The sequence below is a fragment of the Rhinoderma darwinii genome, chromosome 2, assembly GCF_050947455.1.
Source record: "Rhinoderma darwinii isolate aRhiDar2 chromosome 2, aRhiDar2.hap1, whole genome shotgun sequence".
NCBI classification, from domain to species: domain Eukaryota; kingdom Metazoa; phylum Chordata; class Amphibia; order Anura; family Rhinodermatidae; genus Rhinoderma; species Rhinoderma darwinii.
Genome location: NC_134688.1, coordinates 238,468,152 through 238,495,906, shown reverse-complemented (window position 1 = coordinate 238,495,906; position 27,755 = coordinate 238,468,152). Strand labels below are relative to the sequence as shown.

The following is a 27,755-nucleotide window of genomic DNA, read 5'->3' as shown; positions in this document are numbered from 1 at the left end:
ATATTTTTTTTAGGGCACTGATATGTGGATGTACCCTGTATGGGGTCCTGTATGGTGCCTCTAGGGTAGAATCAAGCCCTTCTGCTGCCTGAGGTGAACAGTGAAACGGCACACCACATGCCCTATAGGGTGATAGTGGACAGATAGCAAAGAAAAAAAAACAATCTAAGTTTTATGTTCACATGTTATGGAAATCATCTTAATACAAGTATATGGAATTTATAAAAATCCTGATCACATGCTGCACAAAATCTGCAGTGTATACATTTAGATAAATGATATACCTATATACCTGCACTCACTATATTGCACTCATCCATTGTGCACATTCATCATCATAGGCATGACTATTGACCAAGAAGCACAGTAATATATAGGGTACCAGAACCCAGCTCAGTACATAAATACAGCACCAGAACCAAGCTCAGTACATATATACAGCACAAAAACCAAGGTCAGTACATATATACAACAACAGGACCAAGCTCAGTTCATAAATACAATACCATAACCAAGCTCAGTTCATAAATACAATACCAGAACCAAGCTCAGTACATAAATACAATACCAGAACCAAGCTCAGTACACAAATACAGCACCAGAACCAAGCTCAGTACATATATGGAGTACCAGAACCAAGCTCAGTACATACATACAGTACCCGAACCAAACTCAGTACATAAATACAGCACCAGAACAAAGCTTAGTGCAAATATACAGTACCAGAACCAAGATCAGTACATAAATACAGCACCAGAACTAAGCTAATTACATATATACAATATCACATCCAAAATCAGTACATATATACAGTACTAGAACCAAGCTCAGTACATATATACAGTACCAGAACCACGCTCGTACATATATAAACTATCAGAACCAAGCTCAGTACATAAATACAGCGCCAGAACTACGAATACAGCTCGGTACAGAGATAATTTGCAAATTCAGTGTAACCGCTGCCATATAGGTTCGTACGTCGTAAAACTGCAGCTTCCAGCATGGCCTGAACAATGGTAAGGATATGCTGGGAGTTGCAGTTTCTCCAAAAAATCATACCACCTATCTTCTCGCTGCAGATCATACAGTAACTACTCATTAATTAGTTAGAGGCAGAATAAACATTTACATTGAGTGACACACAAGTGACGTCTTCTCAGATTCTAGTCGCTCTTTTTCTCTTTTCTTCTCCATCCAGTCCAGACCTATATGATGACTTCTCCTAGCCACGGCCCATTTCTGCAGTTTGCCACTCAGATGTCTTCAGCTTCTCACTTTTCAAACATTTCAGCACCTATAAACGAAGATAAAAATTTCATGGTGCCATGCACTATGCCACTAAATATAATAACACCATACACTGCACCTCTAATTTTAATCGCACCATACACTATCTACACACCGACACACACACAATTCCCCTTACAGTTTGTGCCCCATAGAGCCCCCTTTAGATAGTGCCCCTCATAGACTCGCCTGTAGATAGTGCCAATCATAGAGTGTCCTGTAGATAGTGCCCCTCAAAGAGCCCCTGTAGATAGTGCCACCCATACATACAGCTCATCATAGAGTCCCCTGTAGATAGGGCCCCTCAAAGAGCCCCCTGTAGATAGTTTCCGGTATAGAACCTCCTGTAGTTTGTGTCCCCCATAGAGCTTCCTGTAGATATTGCTCCCCATAGAGCCTCTTTGAGATAGTGCCCCCATAGAGGCCACCTAATGTTCCTTGCTCTGCCAGTGCTAGTGATTCATTGAATTGTATCTGCGTCCTATAGATGCAGATACAATTGTAACGCAGGTTGGAGGCTCACCTCACCTCATGGATGGTGTGGCCCTGGCTAGAATACCTCCATAATATGACATGCAATACTGCATTCCATGATTTTTTTTTTCTCATGGATGTGCGTGAAATCTTTGAGAAAAGAAAAATCTGTTTCTCTCTATATAAAATTCAGAGGCACCCAGAGGTACAGCAAGATCCCATTGCAGACTATGAGACAATTCAGGATCTGTCAACAGATGTGTGCACATCATGAGGCTAAATTAATTATGTTCCCCCTGTGACTAAAGGTCCTGCTCCCACCGCTGATATTGATGCTTTGGATTCAGACCTATTTTCACAAGGAATATACAAATGAATGACCTCTTATGTCAGTACTGTAAGATGCTATTCAGATACTTGAGGGCACATTCCTGCAGGCTTGTTTACAGCCACATTGGATCCAATGAACTGACAATTTACAAGGACTTAGGATATTCTAAGTTAATAGAGCGGCTAAAAAAAATAGTTCTCGCTCTTGGAGACAAGTCATGTCCATGCATTACATAGATAGCCCATTGATTTTAATAAGCGCTATGTAATGCTTCATTTCCCCTGTGGCGGCACTGCAGAAGAATTAAACATTTACTGAATGTTCCATAGCAAATTATAGATGTCCCAGCAGCAGGCCACTCTGTAATCAGTTTATTGTTGGAAGACCCTCCTAACAAAAAGTCATTGTTAAAAGCAGATTACCCCTTACACGGAGAAAGAATAGGGACGTTTCCTGAACCCTTCCATCGGGACGTTTCTCCTTTTTCTCATTAAAAAGGAACTAAAAAATAAGTGAAAAGAGCAAAAAAGTTATAAAGTTTTATTACTAAGATACTAATCAAAGTTTATCAAAGGTAGAAAGAACTTCACTTTAAAGAGAACAGGTTTATTTGTCCCGCTAGGGGAATGATATTGTGATGCGATGAGACCTTTTAGTATTACAATCTACAGCATTATAGTGCAGAATTTAATTTCCCTGTTCTATTTAAGAGTGCTTATTATCTGAGGCGTCATCATTTCCAAAACAGGCATATTGTATGTGGGTTGTACATCACTAAAACTGTGTCGGAATTCTGCTTTGTCAGACAATTGATATTGCCAGTGACATTAAATACCAAAACTTTTAAAGCACATATGATTTCCAGCCATGCATACAGCATCTGCTAAGTAATTGTTCCCTCTAGTTTGTAATAAAATTGATCTCATATCTTGTAAAGCTTCTGCAGACTCATTTTACATGGTCTTTACAAATCATTTCTATGAAATGCTCTCAGTGGGTAAATATGGAAGAAAAACTTCCATTGACCTTTATAGAGAAATCCATGAAATTGAAAGATGGATGAATGAGTATAACTAGTGTAGAATTTTACACAAAGTTTAAGATCAGTAATGTTTAGAGTAAAGAGTTAAAAGGTCAGTATAATAAAGACTCCAATCTAATAGGCTACTTTGGCAGTATCCAGGATTTTACTTCCACTTTGCTGCGTTTACTGGTGTCAATAATCTTTACGGTAACATAAACGAAGGAATACATATGTATGTCAGAAAATATGGTCTCTCTGCAGAATCAGTGGGAACCTCACAAGCACATATCCAATAGCTTGGGGTAGCCAAAACCGGTGGTGCAACTAGGGGTTGTAGCCTAAACTTATCTTCCTGGTCATAGTATCTTCCTCAGTGATTCCGTTTGTCAGGACAGTTTTCCCTTGTTCATATGTATGATTTGTTGGTCTAAGACTGCCCTGGGCTCTCAGGCCAAGACTTGTGACATCACCGCTCAACAGCACATTGACATCTCTTAATATGAGAGGACCATTAAAATTAGTGACAACAGCTCTATAGACTATAACATCCACAGCACTGATAGCTTACGGTAGGGGTCCACCATTGGGCACCGCAGTCTTCATTATGTGGTAGGAGGGATTTGGTTCCCATCAACCATTGAGCACTGCATAGTGTCCCGACCTCTCACTCCACCGCACTGTCAGGTATACACGGTATAATTCTATATCAATACAGTGATGTTTTTTCTTTTAAATTATAGAAAAGTGTTGGTTGATATGCTGGCAGACGTTGTGTGGGCAGCTGTTGAATAAGTTTCTCTTCTCCTACACATGTGAAGCTATCAGTAGTATTTTCATAGTATGTTGGTATGCCAGAAATAATAATGGATACCAAATTTAAGGATTAAATCATTTACATTTATTAAGTTAAATATCACAACTGAAACTAAGTAACTATGACTCAACTTGTTCATTTTTATCATAACATGCTATGCTGTGGTGCAAAAGTCGCAATCAAACTAGTTGTTGATGGGGAAAAAATCAAATATGTATTCATGTAAATTAAATCAATAAATGTGTCTAAAAGTGACCTATTGTTTGGAGCATATAAGAGGAGAGGCTTTGCTTAATTTGGGCCCTATGTTTTAGTTGGAAAATTAGAAAGAATAATCACAGGAAAGTTCTGATACAGAACTTCTAAGTATACTTCTACAAAGTATGATGCATCCATATTGCCCACACAAAGTATGATGCTCCTATAGTGCCCCCACACGATATGATGCCCCCATAGAGCCGTTCACACACAGTATTATACCCCCACACTGTCTCGACACACAGTATCAAGCACGCACATTGCCCCCACACAGTGTCATGCCCCAATTTTGCCCCACACACAGTATAATGCCTACTTTGGCCCACACACAGTATAATGCCCCAATAGTGCCCCCACACAATTATGCCCCTTTAGTGCCCCCACATTATCATGCCCCCATAGTGCCCCCACAATGTATCATGCCCCTATAGTCTCCTCCACACAGTATCATGCCCCCATAGTGCCCCACACAACAGAAATAGTTCACCTAAAATTAACAAAAACAATACTCACCCAGCCCTGTTCCCACAACGAATAAAGGAGATCTCTCTCTGTAGGTTTCCTCCAGTCTCTGCTGTATGTTGCTTGACACAGGCATCCAATCTGCCTGTGTTAAGCTGCTTACAGCAGATGTCACAGTGTAAATGGGGGAGCAGGGAGCTGACTACTCCCTGCTCCACCATGGCTTTAAACTGTATCTGGTGAAAATCTGCAGCATTTACATAAAATGAGTATGCTCCAGATTTGAAAATTTGCAGAGTGCTTATATTTCCGTGCAGAATTTTTCCACTGCGTGTAAATTGGGTTTTGAAGACCACATCTTGATATATTGTACTTTACATTACTGCGGATTTGCTGCCTGCTGCTACCACTAGGGGAAGCTTGATGCACATGAATTTATACAGCTATAATTTAACACAATGAAGCTGTAAAAATCATCATGGGCCCATAGCAGTGGTGTGGTTGGCTTCTATTTGAGTACACCACTGCTAGAGCATTACCCTCTGCAAGCCATGGCCACCTGTCCTTATCCTATGTTTAGAATGGCGGCAGAGGTCTAGCTTTGGGCATAATATAGAGAATTATGCCATACTTTTGACCCTTCTGAAAATCTGTGAAAAATCAATAAACCGCTCCATCGCCAGACATTATCTGTTTCTGTTTTCTGCTAAATCTTTGACCAGAGACATGGGCAAGGGGATGTCCTAGTGAAAACGTAGCAATATATATTTATTTTTTACAATGCAGCATTGGAGCTGTGAAGTTTTGCGTTCTGAATGCTGTCTATTCTTATTACCTTTTCATCAGGGAAATAATCTAGTAAAAATAAAAGGTAACGTATTTTACCTGGGGAACACACTAAAATAGTCCTTGAAGTTGCTAGTAGAGTTTTAAATACATCAGCCTTCATGCTATTTCTAACCTTCCCGTATGTAATTGTCTAGATACAAAACACAAGTCTCCAAGGCTTTGCAGCCTCCTCCGTCTGCACGTAGCTTTCCACCTCGCACGTGGTATGAGCGTTCACCGTACCTCATGCTGTGTTTCTCAAATTAAAATCTGCTCGCGTTTACAATTAACACGATAGCAGCAAAAAGACAAAATGGATAATTTAAAGAAAAGCGACCTGTAAGAACAGTGTTATATGTATCTGACAAACACCACAATCGTCTGTAGGAGAACCTAGGGTGGAAACTTACAGAATTAATGAATGGCGCACATGGGCATTGTCAGTGTTGGAAGCATTTCATTTATTTTATAAAGCAAACAATGCCTTTATATCATTTATTATCCATACTATTTCTGAGATATAGATCACTCACATACACATAGCTGCATATTGCCTTTATTCATTTGTAACTACATAGTTTGTTTTTTTTCCTACATTTGGACCCGACATATGCAACGGTATGCCATACGTCACCCCATGATTCCCATTATATAAAAATGGATACCTCGCAGTATACAGTTTTTTGTTTTTTTGTAAAAAACACCTCTATTGAAGAATGTTGGGTGTTTCCCTTCAACCCCTTACCAAGACTTTTTTTTCTTTTTTAGTTTTTCCCTCCCCGTCTTTCAAGAGCCATAACTTTTTTATTTTTCCATTGAACTTAGCCATCTGAGGGCTTGTTTTTGTGCAGGATGGGTTTTATTTTCTAATGGCACCATTTAACGTACAACGTACCATGTAATGTACTGAGAAATTGAAGAAAAAAAAATTTGGGGTGGAATTTTTTTTTTTTTTGGGGGGGGGGGGGGTTCTGATTTTACAGTGTTCACCGTACACCAATAATGACAGGTTAGGTTTATTTTCCACATCAATACAAATACGACAATAACAAATTCATATATTTTTTTATGTTTTACTACTTTTACAATGAAAAACAATTTGTTATAAAACGTTGTAAAAAAATTGTTTTATGTTGCCATCATTTTATGTCGATAGAGCTGTGTGAGGGCTTATTATTTGCAGGGTGACATTTTGATCACTTTTTTTCAATTTTTTTGTGGGATGTGAGGTGACCAAAAAACATCAGTTCTGATGTTTTTAGTTTTTATTGTTTACAGCATTCACCATGTTGGATAAATTATGTTATATTTTGATAGTTTAGACTTTCACAGAAGCCGCGATACCACTTATGTTTATTTCATTTTTTTGTTTACATTATTTTATTAAAAAAAATAATTATTTCTAACTTTTTTTTTATACCATTCAAAACTTTATACAAATGTATTTTTTTTAGTCACCCTATTGGGCTTAAACATGCGATTGTTATATTGCTGGTACCATACACTGCAATTCTTATGTATTGCAGTATATGGAACTGTTAATGGTCTCCTATGAGCAGGAGAAACAAGGCAGACCTGGGGGCCTTCATTAGGCCATGACAACCCATCGACTACCCAGGATTGCATCACGGGGGGGGGGGGAGGGGGAGTTGATGGGATGACAAAGAGGACACCTATTTCTAAAAGCATTAGATGGATCGGTCGCTATTGACCTCAGCATCTGAGTGGTTAAACATCCAGGAATGGAGTTCTCTAATCCCGGGCCTTAGATCATGGTGTCAGGTGTCAGCCTATGAGCCCTCTCCTGATGTACAGTATATACAGCTAACTATATTGACTTGTATATGTACTTTTTAACTTTAGCTTTGTACTTCACCTTGAATTTTATTTCTTTTTTTCGTTCTGTACATTTCATCCATTTATTTGTATTTATTTGACTTATAATGGGGTCAGTCCGGGCTCTAAGTATAGTGTGCATGCTGCTCTATTCTTGCCATCCACAGAGAAGCTGGCCATATTGTCTGATGATATAAATAAATGCCTGAGTTCCCGCATAAAGCTCCACTCTACAGCTCCACTGCATACACAAGTATGACATACTTTTGCAGAATCAATGTCTATTTATCTTTTTGCATTTTCCCTTTAGTAAATTCCATTTGATACTTCAGGTTGTCTAGCAACCCAATGACTTTATTCTGCATGACTGCCACTTCAATACACGTTTCCACATGTACAGAAGTAGTCACTAGAAGTTCTAGATCTATTACAATATGCAGTTACTTTCTGATAAACCGGCCTGTTAAGGCTCTTCTCAGACAACAGTAAGGCTATGTTCACAGGTGTCGGATTTGCATATTGAAGATCCGACATGAATTTCTACATTTCTGCTGCCGATGTCTAGCAGATCTGTACGAGGATCAGCCACATTGTCATTCAATGGAGCTAATCCTCTGATTTTCTGTTCGGAATCTTTTCCGTGGTTGTTTTTTCCCCGCATTGTAGAATGGGACCTAAAGGGAGCATTATAAAACGTGTAGCTTTAGAATGAAAACGTACAAGGAAAGGTGGAAAATGTGCAAGAAAACGTCAAATTGACGAGATCTCTGTATACTTAGAGGGGGACTGGGGAAAATAGAAAGCTTTTAATAATGTTTATCTTAAATTAGGTTCATTAACTAATGTAAAGTTAGGAGAGTCTGAGTCCCTTGCTTGTAACCGTCAATAGACATGTTTGAATATATGCTAAATAGTTATCATAGAACTAATAAAGCATATCAAGCATCTGTGAGGTGTTTTTTTTTTAAGAATTTGCAGCCTGATTAATCCCATAGGGAGGGGTATTGGAAATGGCTAATTATATGGTTGAAACTCAAGTTTCACACCACAACAAGGGTGTCCTTTACTTTCTAGATGAGCATATTATACGCTCAATTTCCTATGACTGAAGAATTTATTGGCTTATTCCATCTTAGTTACTTAGTGCAAATCAGTCAATGACAGGAAACTATAAGGCCCCATGCATTTTCGGGCCGTTCTCTCATACAAAGTATGGGAGCACAGCCCGTAAAATGCAAAAAAACTGACATGTTCCATAATTTTCTGAACATTTTTACGTCACAGACACCCATCCGTAGCGATACGGAAAGGTGTCCACGGCCAATAGAACTGAATGGATCCGTAATTGCGGACCGTATTACCGTCCGCAATTACGGAGAGTTTTTGCGGTCGTGTGTATGGGGCCTAAGATGTTATTCTAGTTTACAGGCTGTTGACTGGCACTGGTAACAGGTTCTGCTTTTCCTATTATTTTCAAAGTCTAGAAATTAATGGAAGTGCCTCATTTTAAATTACATTTTCTTTATTAAGTTTTCTTTAAATACAATCATTCTTATAAGTTATAATATATATCCAACAACATTTATCAGAACTTTCATTTCCCTTACTCTAAGTCCATTTCGAGAGGGGAGAGGAGGAGAGGGAAAATAAGGTTTACTATTTTAGTTTTTTTAATAATGAAATTCTAGATTGTGAGATCCTTATATCCTCTATGGCAGATATACCCTTGCATGCATACACATATACAATGACTATACAAAACACCAATGCCCGTAGTGAATGTAACCTCATTTCTTATACGCTCCATTCATTAAAGGGGTATTCCCTTCTCAGACATTTATGGCATATTCACAGGATATGCCATAAATGTCTAATAGATGCGGGTGACAGCTCTGAGACTGGCACCTATATTAGGAATGGGGATTCTACGATCCCTGTCCTGCCAGTTAAGGTGACTGGTGGCCGCTGATTTCAAGCAGAGACTAAGTGGAGAGGTGGTCCAGGAGAGGTGCGTGTGTAACGGGGGCCTTGGGACGAGCGCCTGTCCCAGGGCAACAGGGGACCAGGCCACACACAGGGGAGTGCTTGGTTAGCAGCAGTTATAGTAGTCCACAACTGGAGAACTTTTCAACTCCTGTTTACCAAGCTATAAATGTCGCAACAAATCTCGGGTGATGCAACAAAACTAATCTTTGCTCGAAATTGACAGCTCTTGGAGAGGCAAAATTCTTACAATGTTACACATGCATTAACACAGTCTTTGTCAACTGAAACTTTTGACTCTGGTTGGCGGTGATGACTTCCTCGTTTCTAACTCTTGCATACATAGAAGACCTGGCAGCGCCTCCCGCTCCGCAGCTTTGGCTTTCTGGATAACAGTAGTGGTCTCACAAACACAAATCCTTTTTGAAATGAAGCCAGCCTGGTAATCAGTTGGTCTCTGTGGGTCCGGCTTCTGTAACCTGCGACTGTCTGTTGTTATTGCTGGGGAAAGTTGCGGCCAAATGTGGCTGGTGCAAGGGAAATCTAGTACTACATGGCAGCCGTCTGAATGAATGGCTAACAATGTAATACATGGACAGGGCAGGTCCTCCATAGTGGGATCCACTGATACTTAGGGCATATGGCATGTGAGAGGGGTTGTCTTAGTAAGCCAGCCACTTTAATTCCGTGAGTTCATTGACCGTAAATGCTGAAATCTATTGACGCTGAATTTGATCTAAGTAGACAAGGAAAAACGACAGTGTTCGGAAATAAAATGAACGGTATTTTATTGAAATGATGTTTTATAAAATTGTACTTTATTCATGTATTTATTCTAAATTCTTTATGTACTTGGCTACAAGAAGAGTCTATTTTTCCTCAGGGGTCCATAGCTCTGGTATAAATCCCTGTGGAGGGTGATCATTGCTGTATTGCAATATGTCTTTATTGTTACGTTAGAGAAAGCCGAGCATTTCCCAGCATAGAGTCGGCTGTTGCTACCGCCGCTGAGAATGCCCTTTCAGAAGTTGCGGCTCACAGCTTGTCTGCAGGATATCTTTGTACCTTGAAAATCCAGGTGCAGGGACCAGTCATGCTGTTTCAATCATGGCAGGGCCTGGGAATTCAACGCCATCATAAATAATCTTGAAAAGAAAATATCTGAGATTTCTTTGTTGAGAGTTGGCCCAGTGCTGATTTTCCATGGTAACTTACAAATCAGATGTACGGTATTTCTTCAGATTTCTAAAAGACTTTCAATAAGGGATTAAAACATTTTCATTTCATATTTGTTTTTAAGCTTGTTGTTAGCATTTCATACATTTCTTTCCTCTGTGGTATTATCCCACCGGTCATTTCAGTCTTCTTGTCAGTGCTTTATTGATCCTTGCATTTTTATTTGGCATTTCTACTGTTTGAATTCTGATAAGTCTCCGATTCCTGGTGCCAATCAATGATTTCTTCAATGGGTACAATGAGAGCCCTACATTTATTATTCCGGCACATCATAACAAAGAATAAGTTAATGGCTGAATGTTAATGTCATAAAATAGATGTAAGCTTATAAAAAGAGTGATTAATCATCTCGGGCCCGAGTCTATGGATTTGTTCAAGTGCAGCTTCTAAGAACAGCAATCCGGAGACCCTTATCTTTCTGATTGTCCTTTCTACTGTCTAGCAAAATGTGTGTTACCTTTTTTTCTTGTGATCATCGAGGTTCCAAGACCTGTCTCATGTTTACAAAGCTTTAGTTGAAAAGAATCTGAATATATTATCTACAGTAAATCTGGTAATATATGTCTCACTGAGGATGGAAAGACTACATAATTGCCTGGAGATGTTGGGAAAATACCCTAATTTAATATTAAGTACTTCTGTCTGACCATGACATCAGGCGATAATACCACTGTGTATGGGGAGCTTTATATTGGCCACCACACTGCAGCAGAAGAGGGCTTGTCCACACGTTACAGAATTGCTGCAGAAAATGTCTGTCGTATTTCCGTTAAAACTAGCGGAAAAACCGCAGCATTTCCTGTGTTTTTTACTGCAGAAAATGGTGCGTATTTTGCTGCGTTTTTTTCAATGCTGGGAGTTGGTGACATCATCTCCTCTGAAAACGCAGCAATTCAGTTCACTTTCCGCAGCAGGAATTGACATGCTGCGGTAGGAAAAATACGCACCGCAGGTGAATTTCTGGTCGGAATTTTTACGCAGCGTGTGGATGAGATTTATTATGCTACTGTTTACTGCTGCGTATTTTCCGTACATTTTAAATATTCATATTGTCATCGGAGTAGGGTGGACACATTAGTTGGACATTCTGTGAAGGGAACCAAAATATCAACAGGGGTTCCATGTAACAGGAATATCTAGACGGGAACATTTAAAAAAAAGTATTCCAATTCTAATTTAAAAATTGTTGTTTTGCGTGATCTAACAGACAAATGTCATATTTAATTATGGGATAACTCCTTTAAGAAAATAATATTATATTAGGCATTTGTTCATAATACAAACATTTTTATATAGTGATCTAAAACTCTGAACTGGACCTTTACATTTAAGGGGAAAATATATGTACGGGTCCTTTGACATGCGAATATAACTTTGTAAAAACAAGCACAGATCAGCAGAATAGCGAGCTGGAAGGTTTGGAAGACATTAATTTATATGTTACAATAATCTTATATATTTTTGTAATTTCGATCGCTAGTGTTTCCTCCTTTGAGCATTCACCTTTTCATTTCCACACCTGGTTTTCACTGGCTACAACTCGCAGGTGCATGTTTACATCAGAGGATATACACCCAACAAGCGATCATTTTTGGGTCATCATAAAGGATTGGATCAATGACAAACAAAGAATTTCTTGCTGATCGTGCAATCGCTGCACATCTTTTACAATGATTTTGAACGTTTGCTCGATATTACGATATTTTTACACGATAATCGCTCTGTATAAAAGACCTTTAAAAAGAGGACTTTACCAATTTGGAGAATGAACGATAACCTTCGGAAACTGGACAAAAGTACAACATTCTCTAAAAAGAAATACATACGTTGTAGTACTTTCGTCCAGCTTTCAACGGTCAAGGTTCATTATTTAAGCTCGCTGGCATCAACACTCTGTCTTTTCAGCCGCAGCTTTTATTTATATTGTTTTCTAGCAGTCAGGTATAATTGCTAGCAACAGTCTTCCCTTTGTTCCAATTAGGTTTCTATCCTGTGTTCTTTCTGCTCAATGATGATGGCTCAGCCAAAAGTCACCTGACCAAAGTGAATGGGGAATTGAAAAGTAGTAAAATCAAGAATGCATTCTTCCTATTTTTGTTAGAGCACCAATGAGCGAGTTCATAGATATTTGTATGCTTTCTTCTGCTTTACCCATTTGTTTTAATACAGCTGCAGCAGAAGACAAAACAATATTTATCTATCAGGGAATTATATTGGATTGATGTTCTTCGTCTTCCTACCGATCTATGTGGGATATAATAGAACATGCCATTTAGAAAAAAGCTTTGTAGAGTGTATTGGTAAGTCTCTTAAAGGAGATCTGAAATTCTTTTGTTACACAGGCCAAATACTAATGGTATGCTACATATTATACCTTAATAATAATAATAATAATAATAATAAAAACAGTAGCATATTGCTATTTATTTCCAGCATAGTGTAAGCATATTCTGCAGCATTATACAGAGGTTGTGATTACTCACAGCCTGCATTGACTTCATCACTGGAGACATGCCTCTCCCAAGTGCCAATAGATTCCAAAAACAGCAATCGTGTTTATGTTGGATGCCACTGCTGCCTCCATCCCAAGATGGGCAGCACTGCATGTTTTTGTACATACATTTTAAATTTCGTCAAATTTGAAATGATGGAAAATGACACAGAATTGTTTTAATTTTGGGCAGTATTGCATAAGCAATATGTTGCATATGACAGATTTGCTGTGACTAAATGTCCTAGCCATACATGTGAGTGAGTTTTTTTGCATGGATTTTTACAAACCCCATTCAGATCTTTGGGACAGTCAAAGAAATTTCTGTCTGCAAAAAATTTGCCGGATGTGAACATACCCTATGGCAAAGTTCACACTATTGTTGTCTCCCATTTAGGTCTCTTCTGTCAGAGGAAGAAATGAGCCAAAATTCAAATGGAAAGCATCACTTCCGTTTGAATTACCATTGATTTCAATGATAATTCTTTTGTTTCAGTTGGATTCTGTTTGCCGAAGTTTTCTAGGTTTCCATTTTTTTTCATGGAAGCAAAAGTGCGTCAGACTGCAAAAAACAAAAGCCTAGCAAACGAAGGCAAAAGGAATCCAACTGAAACAAAATAATTACTATTGAAATCAATGGTAATTCAAATGGAACTGCTGCTTTCCATTTCGATTTTCTGGAATCTCTTCCCTTGAAGGAAGAGACCTAAACGGGAGACAACAGTAGTGTGAACTTAGCCTAAGAATTGCTGATTGAGTTCATTGCCTACATTTGTACCACTTTTATTCTTCAAAATGTTTGTGTCCCTGTTTGTACATATAAGAAGTGTTGTTTGCGTTTGAATCAGCTTAAAATTGTTGGTTATTCACCCTATAAAATTGATGCACCTCTTGGCTCCATTTTTACAGTTTACATGCTGCCCATTCACATCAGTGGTAACTTTATACCCCACTACAGTGAAATATCTTGACATTACATTAAAGGCAATGAATACAAACGTATGATTTACACTTCTTCCACAAACTGAAAATATCAGTTTATTTATGATCTTATTCGAAGCGTTATTTTTGGTGATGTTCATCTGATTGAAAAGCCAGCTTTTACTGCCAATTATTTCACGGATAATTTATGTTTATGTGAATGAAAAGAAAAATGTTAAAAATTGATGGCGAGCTGCAAAATTATCGTGCATTTTTTGTGTATTACAGTTCATTGAATTTAAAGTGCTGGAAGTAGACTCAAAATATTAACTCTTTGTATTGAGAATGTGCTGCTTACTTATCCTTTTGCATGTGTAATCGTGTCCAATAATTTCTTCTTTGCTCTAGTTATATTTCATCATTTATTATGACATCATACAGAGACAGTCTGGCTAGACACTCTATTCCATTATTGGAGCCTCAAAGAGATTTTGGAAAAACTCCTTAACTGCTTCTGTTTGATAAATTACCCCTTAAATCAAAAGACAGATTCAGTCTGATTCCTTCCTTTAACCAGGAGGGATTAAGGGTATGTGCACACACACTAATTACGTCCGTAATCGACGGACGTATTTCGGCCGCAAGTCCCGGACCGAACACCGTGCAGGGAGCCGGGCTCCTAGCATCATACTTATGTACGATGCTAGGAGTCCCTGCCTCGCTGCAGGACAACTGTCCCGTACTGAAAACATGATTACAGTACGGGACAGTTGTCCTGCAGCGAGGTAGGGACTCCTAGCATCGTACATAAGTATGATGCTAGGAGCCCGGCTCCCTGCACGGTGTTCGGTCCGGGACTTGCGGCCAAATTACGTCCGTCAATTACGGACGTAATTAGTGTGTGTGCACATACCCTAATGGTAACAGATATGGCAGTCAGCAGTTTTCCCAGTGCTCAATTATCTTGAAAAAATTGGATCATATCAATAGTATCTATGTTAGGGCACATTCATATACTTTAGGTCCATGCAATGTATGTCGATTTCTTGCCAAATATGGATTGGATCCCATGAGTCGAAAGAAGGAATACCTTGGATGAAATCTAACCCTGTTTCTGACACAAAATATATGGCCATAACGGGGAGGTTTTCCTGCTTTCTTTTAAGGGATCTGCTCACGGATGTGTCACAGACCTAAAATATGACCATATGAATAATGATAAGACAGAAGCGCTCCTGTACATTGAGTACTATGCACAGACATGTGAAAAGTTAAGCTGTTATCCTCTGTTTTCTCATCTGTTATGGGAGCACGGTCGCATCTTACCCATCTTGTACCCGTTAGTAACCGGCCCATCTTGTTTCTACGTCGGTCACTAACGTGCCTTATTCTGATGCCATAGACTTTTTACGTCGCCGCATCGGAATAAGTAAACAGAGCAGGGAGCTGTCAAATCTCCCTGCTCTCAGCTGCTAGAGGCAGCTGAGGGCTGGGAGCGTCCCTGCTCTGCCGTGTGAGATCGATATTAGTATCGATCTCACACGTTTAACCCCTCAGATGCGGTGCTCAATAGCGAGCACCGCATCTGAGTGGTTTTGGAGAGAGGGAGGGAGCTCCCTCTCTCCCCCACCAACACCCGGCGAGACGATCGCTGAGTGTCTGTGTCTCTAATGGCAGCCGGGGGTCTAATAAAGGCCCCCAGGTCTGCCTGGAGTGAATGCCTGCTAGATCATGCCGCAGGCATGACCTAGCAGATGCCTGTCCGTGTTAAACGGACAGGCAGTAATACACTGCAATACAAAAGTATTGCAGTGTATTAGAAATGCGATCTCAGAATCGCATATTATAGTCCCCTAATGGGACTAGTAAAAAAGTGAAAAAAAAGTTTAATAAAGTTAATTAAAAAAAAAATTTGAAAAAAATGAAAAACCCAGCTTTTCCCCTTACAAAATGCTTTACTATTAAAAAAACAAAATAAAGTTAAAAAGTTACACATATTTGGTATCGCCGCGTCCGTAACGACCCCGACTATAAATCTATTACATTATTTAACCCGCACGGTGAACGCCGTAAAAAATTTAATAAAAAACTATGGAAAAATTGCTGTTTTCTGTGAATACTGACTTTAAAAAAATGTGATAAAAAGTGATCAAAAAGTCGCATCTACTCCAAAATGGTACCAATAAAAACTACAAGTCTTCCCGCAAAAAAAAAGCCCTCATACGACCGCATCGGCGAAAAAATAAAAACGTTACGGCTCTTCAAATATGGAGACACAAAAACAAGTCATTTTGAAAAAAAACGTTTTTACTGTGTAAAAGTAGTAAAACATACAAAAACGATACAAATTTGGTATCGTTGCAATCGTAACAACCCGCTGAATAAAGTTATAGTGTTATTTATACCACACGGTAAACGGCGTAGATTTAGGACGCAAAAAAGAGTGGCGAAATTTCAGATTTTTTTCTATCCCCCCCAAAAAAAAGTTAATAAAAGTTAATCAATAAATAATATGTACCTAAAAATGGTGCTATTAAAAAAAAAAACTTGTCCCGCAAAAAACAAGACCTTATACAGCTATGTCGACGCAAAAATAAAAAGGTTATAGCTCTTGGAATGCGACGATTGAAAAACGTAAAAAATAGCTTGGTCATTAAGGTCCAAAATAGGCTGGTCATTAAGGGGTTAAAAGTTCCAATATTTGTGTATATTTATTACGCATGTTAATGCTTATGTATGTCGATCTACAATGACTTGTGAAAATATACACCCCCTTGGGGATCTTCCTGTTTTGTTGCATTACAATCTTGAATCAAAATGGATTTTTGGGGGTTTTGTACCATTTGACTTAGGGCTTATTCAGACGAACGGGATATACGTCCGTGCAACGCGCGTGATTTTCACGCGCGTCGCGCGGACCTATATTAGTCTATGGGGCAGTGCAGACAGTTGCTTGATTTTTACGCAGCGTGAGTCCGCTGAAAAAAAGTCACGACATGTCCGTTCTTTGGGCGTATTTCGCGCATCACGCACCCATTGTCTATGGGTGTGTGAAAATCACGTGCACCACACGGAAGCACTTCCGTGGGACGCGCGTGATTCGCGCAACAGCTGTCAAACTATAAATGAAAACAGAAGAGCACCACGTGCTTTTCTGTTTACAAACATCCAAACAGAGTGTCATAATGATGGCGGCTGCGCGAAAATCACGCAGCCGCACATCATACGGGGCTGACACACGGAGGTGTTAAGTGCCTTTTGCGCACGCAAAACACCGCGTTTTTTGCATGCGCAAAACACACACGCTCGTGTGAATCTGGCCTCAGTCTGAGATTTGAGACTAGGATGGAGGTTCACCTTCCAGTAGGACAATGACCCTAAACATATTGCTAAAGCTACACTGGAGGGGTTTAACCTCTTAACGCCGAAGGACGGATATATCCGTCCTCTGCAGCTGCTAGTTCGCGCAGGAGGACGGATTTATCCGTCCTGTGATGGCGCGGGTACTGTCACTGTACCCACACGATCAGTGGCAGGAGCACGGCTGTTATACACAGCCTGGCTCCTGCTGCAACTGCCAGAATCGAAGCGCGCTCCGATTCCGGCAGTTTAACCCATTAAATGCTGCTGTCAATAGTGACAGCGACATCTAATGTGTTTGACAGAGGGAGGGAGCTCCCTCTGTCACCCGATCGGCGCTCCCGCAAACAAATCGCGGGTCGCCGTCGGGTTTCCATGACAGCCGGGGGCCTAATAAAGACCCCCAGGTCTGTCATCAGCAAATGCCTGTTAGGCGATGCCAGAGGCATGACCTAACAGGTTGCCTGTCAGTTTTAGGCCTCATTTACACGAGCGTGTGCGTTTTGCGCACGCCAAAAAACGCAGCGTTTGGCGTGCGCAAAAGGAACTTGACAGCTCCATGTGTCATCCGTGTATGATGCGCGGCTGCGTGATTTTCGCGCAGCCGCCATCATAGAGATGAGGCTAGTCGACGTCCGTCACTGTCCAGGGTGCTGAAAGAGCTAACTTATCGGCAGTAACTCTTTCAGCACCCTCGACAGTGAATTCCGATCACAATATACACCAACCTGTGAATAAAAAAAAGACGTTCATACTTACCATGAACTTCCTGCTTTCTCCAGTCCGGTCTCCCGGCCGTTGCCTTGGTGACGCATCCCTCTCTTGTCATCCGGCCCCACCTCCCAGGATGACGCGGCAGTCCATGTGACCGCTGCAGCCTGTGATTGGCTGCAGCCTGTGCTTGGCCTGTGATTGGCTGCAGCTGTCACTTGGACTGAATTGTCATCCTGGGAGGTCAGACTGGAGGAAGAAGCCGGGAGTTATCGGTAAGTCAGAACTTCTGTTTTTTTTTTACACGTACATGTATATTGTGATCGGAAGTCACTGTTCAGGGTGCTGAACCAGTTTAACTCTTTCAGCACCGTGGACAGTGACTGTCTCCTGACGTGGCGTACCGAAAAATTTTTTGCCGGGTTCGGTCAAAACGAGTTCGGCCGAACCCGGTGAAGTTCGGTGCGCTCATCTCTAATTTGACACTCCGTTTGGATGTTTGTAAACAGAAAAGCACGTGGTGCTTTTCTGTTTACATTCATCCTTTTGACAGCTCTTGCGCGAATCACGCAGTTCGCACGGAAGTGCTTCCATGCGGCATGCGTGGTTTTCACGCACCCATTGACTTCAATGGGTGCGTGATGCGCGAAAAACGCACGATTATAGAACATGTCGTGAGTTTTACGCAACGCACTCGCGCTGCGCAAAATTCACGCATTGTATGCACTGCCCCATAGAGTAATATAGGTGCGTACGACACGCGTGAAAAGCACGCGCGTCGCACGCGCGTATATTACGCTCGTGTAAATGAGGCCTTACACTGACAGGCAATAATGCTTTGGTATACTAAGTATACCAAAGCATTATATATGCGATCAACAGATCGCATAGTGAAGTCCCCTGGTGGGACTAAAAAAAAAATGTAAATCAGTTAGGCCTCATGCACACGACCGTGTTTTTGCGTCCGCAATTCAACCGCAAATCCACGGGTAAATTGCGGACCCATTCATTTCTATGGGCCCATACACACTATCCGTGTTTTCACGGCTCTCCGCATGTCCGCACATCCGTGCCGCAGAAACTACGGACATGTCCTATTATGGGCCGCAAATGCGGTGCGGACATGCCAATAGAAGTCAATGGGCCCGTGGAAATTGCGGATACACCGCCGTGTGTCATCCGCAGTTTTGCGGATTTGCGGAAGTGTTGCTAGGCGACGACCGGGAATGAGTTCTGTCGTCATCATGTTTTACCTAGGCTTTTTATTTTTCATCCGCATTTTGCGGATTACATACGGATGAACTGCGGAGGACATACGGATGAACTGCGGATGACATTTCACGGAACACGGTCCTGGAATTTGCGGACCAGAAAAACACTACGGTCGTGTGCATGAGGCCTAAAATAAAGTTTGTGAAAAAAATAAATAAAATTACAGTCAAAATCAAATAAAACTTTTTTTTGCCCAAAAAGTGGTTTTATTTAGTAAAAGTGTCAAAACAAATAACACATACACATATATGGTATCCCCGCGATCGTAACGACTTGACCAATAAAATGAACACATTAATTAAACCGCCGGATGAACAGCGTCCAAAAAAAACGCTAAAAACAGCGGAAAAATTCTCTCTTTTCTCCCATTCCCCCATAAAAAATAAAATAAAAGTTAATCTATAAGTCCTATGTACCCCAAAATAGTACTAATGAAAACTACACATTGGCCCGCAAAAATCTAGCCCACATACGGCCACATCGACGGAAAAATAAAAATATTACGGCTCTTGGAATGCGGCGATGCAAAAACATGTAATTTTTTTCTAAAAGGCTTTTTATTGTGCAATCGTAGGAAAATATATAAGGCTGGGTTCACACAACCATGTTACGTCCGTAATGTACATCACTATGATGCTAGGAGCCCGGCTCCCTGCACTGTGTTCGGTCCGGGTCTTCCGGCCGAAATACGTTCCGTACTTTACGGACGTAACATGGTCGTGTGAACCCAGCCTAAAACCTTTACATATTTGGTATCCCCGTAATCGTGCCGACCCATAGAATAAAGATAACATGTTATTTACGCTGCATAGTAAACGGCGTAAATTTATAACGTGAAAATTAATGCTGGAATAGCTGCTTATTTTCAATTCTCTCCTAAAATAAAGTTAATAAAACTTAATCAATATATTATAAGCGTCTAAAAATGGTACAATTACAAAATACAACTCGTCCCGCAATAAACAAGCCCTTATATGGCTATGTCGACGGAATAAAAAAAAAGTTACGACTCTTGGAAAAAGTAATAATCCTTGGTCATTAACGTGCAAAATGGCCCGGTCATTAAGGGGTTAAGGGGAAACTTTTATATTTCTTGAAATGTCCCAGTGAAAGCCCAGACGTCAATACCATTGAGAATCTGTGGCATGACTTGTAGACTGCTGTTCACCAACATAACCCTTTTAACCCGTTAGTGACCGGACCGCCCCATAGTGTTTTTACGGCGGCCACTAACGGGCTTTATTCTGATGCATAAGCCTTTTTACAGCACTGCATCGGAATAAATAAACAGAGCAGGGAGCCGTTAAATCTTCCTTCTCTCAGCTACCAGAGGTAGCTGAGGGCAGCCCTGCTGTAACGGGTGAGATCGATATCAGTATCGATCTCACCCGTTTAACCCCTCAGATGCGGCACTCAATAGCAAGCGCCGCATCAGAGTGGTTTTGGAGAGAGGGAGGGAGCTCCCTCTCTCTCCCACCGGCACCCGGTGATCTTATCGCTGTGTGTCTGTGTCTCCGATTGCAGCCGGGGGCCTAATAAAGGCCCCCAGGTCTGCCTGTAGTGTTTGCCTGCTAGGTCATGCCAGAGGCAGTAATACACTGCAATACAGAAGTATTGCAGTGTATTATAAATGCGATCAGATAATCGCATAGTGAAGTCCCCTGTTGGGACTAGTAAAAACGTAAAAAAAAAAAGTTTAATAAAAAGTGAAAAAAAAAAATGAAAAACCCACTTTTTCCCCTTACAAAATGCTTTATTATTATAAAACAAAATAAAGTAAAAAAGTTACACATATTTTGTATCGCCGCGTCTGTAAGTACCCCAACTATAAAGGTATTACATAATTTAACCTGCACGGTGAACGTCATAAAAAAATAAAATAAAAAACAATGCATTAAATTGCTGTTTTCTTTGAATCCTGCCTTTAATTTTTTTTGCATCTACTCCAAAATGGTACCAACAAAAACTACAAGACGTCCTGCAAATAAAAAGCCCTCATACAACCGCATAGGCGGTTCAAATATGGAGACACAAAAACAAGTCATTTAAAAAAAAATAAAAGTGTTTTTACTGTGTAAGGCCCCATGCCCACTTCAGTTTTTTCCTTCAGGGTGCTAGCCGTTTTTCTGACGGCTAGCACACTGACCCATTCATTTCAATGGGGCCATGCACAGTTCAGTTTTTCTGACGGTCCCGTTGCTCCGTTCCGTTCCAAAGTAGAGCATGTCCTACTTTGGTCCGGGATTCAGTGACCGTGAGGCCCATGCAAGTCAATGGGGCCGTCAAAAAAACTGAAGGCACACGAAAGGCATCCATGTGTCATCCTTGTGCCGTCCGTATGTGACGGAGCCGTTGCCTAGCAACGGCCGGGCGGGCAGAAAAACATAACAGAAATATTACACTAATCGGCAGCCACTTGTCTATATCAATCACTGATTGAGAAAAGAGGCTGCTGATTAAAAATAAAATAAAAATCAGTTCATACGTACCCGGTCGTTGTCTTGTTGACGAGTCCCTCTTCTTCCTCCAGTCCGGCCTTCCTTTCTGACGTGGCAGCCTGTAATTGGCTGCAGAGGCCACTGCAGCCTGTGATTGGCTGCAGAGGCCACTGCAGCCTGTGATTGGCTGCAGAGGCGGTCACGTGGGATGAAGCGTCATCCCTGGAGGCCGACCTTCTGACGTCATCCTGACGTGCGTGACCGCCACTACAGCCTGTGATTGGCTGCAGCGGCGACATGGATGAAACGTCATCGCTGGAGGCCGGACAGGAGGAAAGTAAGTATGAAATATATATTTTTTTTATTACATTAAAATTGTATTTTCCGAGCGCCGAGCATGGTACTGTCCAGGGTGCTGAAAGAGTTACCGCCGATCAGTGCAGCCCATTAACTCTTTCAGCACCCTGGACAGTACCATGCTCGGCGCACGGAAACACGGAGTGCACACGGGAGTGCACACGGCCGCTAAAACGGACACACGGATCCATCAAAAACGGCCGTGAAAACCGTGTCGGAAGTGTGCACGAAGCCTAAAAGTAGTAAAACATACAAAATCTATATAAATTTGGTATCGTTGCAATCGCAACAACCCGCTGAATAAAGTTATTGTGTTATTCATATCACATGGTAAATGGCGTAAATTTAGGACGCAAAAAAGTGTGGCGAAATTGCCGTTTTTTTTTCTATTCCCCCCCCAAAAAGTTAATAAAAGTTAATCAATAAATTCTATGTACCCCAAAATGGTGCTATTAAAAATTACAACTTGTCCCGCAATAAAACAAGACCTTATACAGCTATGTCGACGCAAAAATGAAAAAGTTATAGCTCTTGAATGAGACGATGGAAAAACGTAACAAATGGCTTGGTCATTAAGGGGTTAAATTGAAGGAGTTGGAGCAGTTTTGCCTGGAAGAATGGGCACAGATCCAGTGTCTAGATGTGGTAAGCTAATAGAGACAAACCTCAAGAGACTGACATCTGTAATTGCAGCAAAAGGTGGCGCCACTAAGTAAGAACTTTCAGGGGGTGAATACTTATGCACATTAAAGTTCAGTTTTTTATCTTAATTATTGTTTGTGTCACTGTAAAAAATATTTTGCACCTTCAAAGCGGTAGACATATTGGGCAAATCAAGAGGTACAAATACCCAAAAATCCATTTTAATTCAAGGTTGTAATGCAACAAAACTGTAAAAACAATAAGTGGGTGAACGCTTTCACAATACACTACATACAGGCTTGTTAATATGAAAGTATTTCTGGCCTATGGTCACTGCAATGACCGTATAGTTTGACAAACAATAGTTCTTAGAAGATACATTTTTGAAAAGGCTTTGTTTTTTTATTTCTGCTAAGCCCAAATCCTTTTTTTTTAATAAAAAATAAATATATGTGAAAAATGGAGGCCATACATGCAATGTGAGTGAGCTTTGTGTGCATACAGGTCCGGCACCGTTGTATACTATCCCAAAAGAACACTCTTTTGGCATACGTTTGGCTAATATTTTTGGCAATATTAGACATATACTTTCGGAAAATGTCCTGGAATATATGCCAGACAGAGCCCAAACGTGGTGCGAACCTAGTCTAACATAAATGTAGAGATTGTTGGCAGCAGTCGCCATGTACATAAGGATCGGTAGAAATCTTCACACCTCCAAAAGTGAAGCACTGTTGTTTTGTAAGGTGTGTGAGGTCTGAAATAAAATTTTTGTATTTGGTTGAAAAGAAATGTTGCTGTATGAATGACTGTAGGGCTACGTCTTTGGCTGGGTTCACACGACCTATTTTCAGACGTAAACAAGGCGTATTATGCCTCGTTTTACGTCTGAAAATACGGCTCCAATACGTCGGCAAACATCTGTCCATTCATTTGAATGGGTTTGCCGACGTACTGTGCAGACGACCTGTCATTTACGCGTCGTCGTTTGACAGCTGTCAAACGACGACGCGTAAATTGACTGCCTCGTCAAAAGAAGTGCAGGGCACTTCTTTGCAACGTAATTTGAGCTGTTCTTCATTCAAGTCAATGAAGAGCAGCTCAAGATTTACGAGCGTCACACACGCCTTGCATAATACGAGGAGCAGCATTTACGTCTGAAACGACGCAGCTGTTTTCTCCTGAAAACAGTCTGTCTTTTCAGACGTAAAAGCAAGCTAGCGTGTGCACATACCCTTTAAAAGGTTTTCATTAGGTATCACCATGGTAAGTTTGACTACATATTTCTAACCTATATCTGTGCCTGCATAGTCCTTGTAATAATAGTAGAGTAGGGATGTGGAAGTGTTCTTAGCATAATCACATGTATTGTAATGTATAGTGTAGTCTTATTATATGTATGGTGCACAAACTCAAAAACAAAATTGCCAATATTCCCTGCATCCCTGTATAATTTCTTAAAGGGTTGAAACTCTCTTTAAAGGAGTCGTTGAGGATTAGAAAATCATGGCTCCATGGGGCTCTCGATTTTCTTGAGCGGCAGCTAGCCCCACCTACTTGCTGCTAGCCTCGCCCAGCCAACACTGATTGAGAGCCTTCTCCCTATCACAGTATGGGAATAAAGCTGTCAATCAGCAGTCGGTGGGTGGAGCTAACCTCCGTTTATGAATATGCGCTGCATGAGAAAAAGTGTTTTTTTTAAAAAAAAAAACGACTTCATTGATAAGCGAGTAATACAGCGTTGGAATCAGGGCACTACTTTATGCCGCCCTCAGCTAGGACAGCATAAACCTGGCGACAGATTACCCTTAAGAACAGCATTAACACGATTGTTCGCTGCATCTTTTAATTGACACTTCTACCTGTTGCCACTGCCATTTATAAAGCTGCAAACAATGTAATGTGAACATAAAGGCGACAAGAAATGAGTGTTGATGGTAAAGTGAGAAAAGCTGCAGGTGATCAGATAAAGTATATGTTGATTTACAGCAAAAGCTGAAAATGAATCTATATTTTTATGGTACAAGGTGTGATATGTAAAGTAAAAAGAGAGAGCGAGAAAACTTAGATTAATTACTGCCATTTTACAGTCACTAACAGAAACATTTTGTGACACTTTCACCTTCAAATGACCTTCATGTGCATTTTGCTAGCACAGGAGAACATTCATATCCCAAGTGGTATCATCCTGCTATCCAAACTAATGCATTGATATCAATAATTTGGCCAATATGACAAATGACAAACATTCGTGACAATAATTTATAATTCCATGACAACAAAACATTATCGCTGTAGCCTTACAATATGAAGGCAGAAAATGTTCTGTGTGAGTAGCTAGGGTGCAGTCACGTGCGGCAGGTTTTGGCGCAGAAATGTATGTGAATGCTGCAGAAACAACTGAATTCAAATGAATGGAACTGATTTTCAGTTGCAAAAATTTCTGCAACAAAATCTGCCGCATGTGAATCCACCCTTAAAACAATAGATTAGGTTACATGCTAATTGTCATTACTTGTCCATTTTTCCACTCCATTGCGGAAGAAAGAAGGGACATGCCCTATCTTCGGGCGTTTACGCCTCTGACCTCCCATTGACATCAATGGGAGGCAGAGAAAGCGTATTTCGCAGAGTTTTATGCCCGCAGCGCTCAATGGCCGTGGGCGAAAAATGCAGCGAAAATCGGCGTGCAGGCAGAAGAAAATCTGGCTCAAACTTCCAAACGGGATTTTGAGGCAGAAATTCCGCCTGCAAAATACTCTGTGTGAACATAGCCTAAGGAATTCTGCTAAATGACTAGAAAAAAATACTTCTCTGCTCTAGATATTACGCAACTAACCTAAATTACGAAGTTATTCACAAAAAAACATTGATAGTGTAAGCAAAGTTCATACGTTTAGTATTCCGTTTGACCTGATGATATGTATGTTTGGAGATACTGTTAGTCAAGTAAACCGTTTTTTTTATGGTGACTAAAATAGCGATTCTCACGAAGGCCCATATTTATATGCCTCGTGTAGGAAAATTTTTCAGACAACTACATTTGATTGGTTTATTACAATAGGAAGCTAAAGTCTAAGGGTGTATACACATGGTGCGGTTTTGGCGCTTGGTTCAAAATCATGCATTTTTACCGTGAGCAGTTTTGCAGTTAGCATGGAAACTGCTGCAAATTGCGGCAATACCCGCACCATGTGAATACACCCTTAGGGCATGGCCAGATGTGGCGTATTTCTGCCGACACTGTCCGCATCAATGCCGCACATAATCTGCGTTGCAGATTCTGTTGCGGTTTTGCCTAAAATGTGCAGTAAATTGCTGCGGATTAGTCGTTGCGTATTCAGGTGAAGAGTACATCCTGCTCTCTTTGAAAACATTCCATCTCAGTCTGGCTATAGACCTCGAAACACATAGGTCCAGCCAGAATGAAGAAATATCCTGTTCACGAAAGCAATCCGCAACGCAACACACATAACATCTGCGGGTTTCATTGCGTAATTTTGCAACTCCATTGAAGTCAATGGAGAAATTCCGCCACAAGTACGCATCAAGTCCGCAACAGCCAGTGTATGCTGCGGACACCAAATTCCTCACCGCAGCCTATGTTCCGCATGCGGAGTTGTCCACAATGTCTGCACGAAGATACCTAAAAAGGTGTGGAAACCAATGGACAGTCTGCTGCGGATTTCCAGTGCGGACTGTCCGCAGCGGAATTCCACAGCAATTCCGCCACATGTGAACATGCCCTAAATCTCATGGTATGGGAAACCTCATTGAATGAATTTCTTATTTATTTAACCCCTTAGTGACCAGCAATTTTTTTTGTTTTTCCATCGTCGCATTTAAAGAGCTATAACTATTTTATTTTTGCGGGATTAGTTGTATTTTTTAATGCCACCACTTTGTGATATATATATATAATATTTTGACTAACTTTTATAAAAAAAAAATTGCAGGGAATAGAAAAAAAAAACAATTCCGCCATTGCTCCATGCATTTTAAATTTACGCCGTTCACCGTAAATAACATGTTACTTTATTCTATGGGTTGGGTTCGATTACGACAATACCACATATGTATAGGATTTTTATGTTTTACGACTTTTGCACGATAAAAACACATTTGAACTGGAATTATTTGTTTTTGCATCGTTGCTTTCGAAGAGCCGTAACTTGGTTATTTTTTCGTCATTTTAGTTATATCTGGGCTTGTTTTTTTGTGGGAGGAGACGTATTTCATTGGTACTCTTTGGGGGAGCATAGAACTTATTGATTAACTTTTATTATTACTTTTTTTGAGGGCAATAGAAAAAAATAGCAATTCTACCGTTGTTTTTTTGCATTTTTTTTTTAGGGTGATCACCTTGCGGTTTAAATTACATGTTAACTTTATTCTTTGGGTCATTATGGTTGCAGCGATAACATATGGGTGTACTTTTATTTTTCTTTCAGACTTTTACTAAATAAAATCACTTTTTAATGGAAAAAATGTTGTTTTTCTTTGTTTTTTTTACCGTAATCTTTCTTAATAATTTTTATTTAACAGTAATAACTTATTTTTTCAGTCCCACTAAGGGACTTCACTGTGCGATCTTTTGATTGTTGATATAATGCTTTGGTATACTTAGTATACAAAAGCATTATTGCCTGTTAGTGTAAATCTGACAGGCAATCTATTAGGCCATGCTTCTGGCACGGCCTAATAGTTATATAGCCAGAGCAGGCCTGGGGACCTAGGCCCCCGGCTGCCATGGCACCCATCGGAGGCCCACGATTGCATTTACGGGCCACTCATGGGTGAGAGGGGGAGCTCCCTCCCTCTGTAAACAAATTAAATGTCGCGGTCGCTATTCACTGCAGCATTTAACGTCTTAAACGGCCACGATCGAGGTAATCTTCGATTGCTACCATTGGAGCAGGAGTCCAGCTGTCATCAGACAGCCGAGCACCCGCTCCAGCCTGCACGGGACACCCGTACAGGACTTAGTCTAGACTTATACTAGGCTGCCGTGAAGAGGCGGTGGCCTA

General features: G+C 40.6%; 1 protein-coding gene across 4 annotated transcripts in view; it reads left to right on the top strand.

The window, feature by feature from the left end:
* Nucleotides 1-27,755, top strand: part of SRRM3 (serine/arginine repetitive matrix 3) — a 371,076-nt gene that overhangs the window by 23,642 nt on the left and 319,679 nt on the right. The gene's annotated exons all lie outside the window — the stretch shown is intronic.